Below are 557 nucleotides of genomic sequence, written 5' to 3'. Positions count from 1 at the left end.
TTAAGTCTGCAGTTTTGGGGCACATGGTCCAGACCCTGGGTCTGTACTGGTGGAGACTGGCATGTCTGGCTCAACCAGACAGGGAGCTGGAATCCTGAGGTGCCAGGGCAGGAAAGCAGGGGCTGAAGTAGTCTTGGCACATCAGGTGACAGTTCCCAAGGGGGTTTCTGTAATCCAACCTGTGACAGTATGCATGACTCAGAATTTACAGGGTAGCAGCCCTAGTTCACATGCTTCCTTGAACATCCTCAGGTAGACTTCTTAGGTGGATTGGAGCATTCCAAGATTCAGGGCCGGCTTTAAGAAGTGTGGGGCCCAATTCAAACATTTTCGGCGAGGCCCTGGCAGGGATGACTTAAAAAAAAAACTGGAAAAAAAAGCCTCTCACTTCTTTCATGTATTATTTACTTTCCATAACTATATGAATAATAAAATTATATATTATATACATTGCATCATATATGCTGTTGATTGGCTATTAATGACCGCCGTTTCACAAGTGTGGGTCCCCGCCGTTCCCTGGGGGTGTGCACATGTGTTGGTCCTAGCTGCTCCCT

The sequence above is a fragment of the Chelonoidis abingdonii genome, chromosome 3 (genome assembly GCF_003597395.2).
Source record: "Chelonoidis abingdonii isolate Lonesome George chromosome 3, CheloAbing_2.0, whole genome shotgun sequence".
Lineage (NCBI taxonomy): Eukaryota > Metazoa > Chordata > Testudines > Testudinidae > Chelonoidis > Chelonoidis abingdonii.
This window is presented reverse-complemented; position numbering follows the sequence as displayed.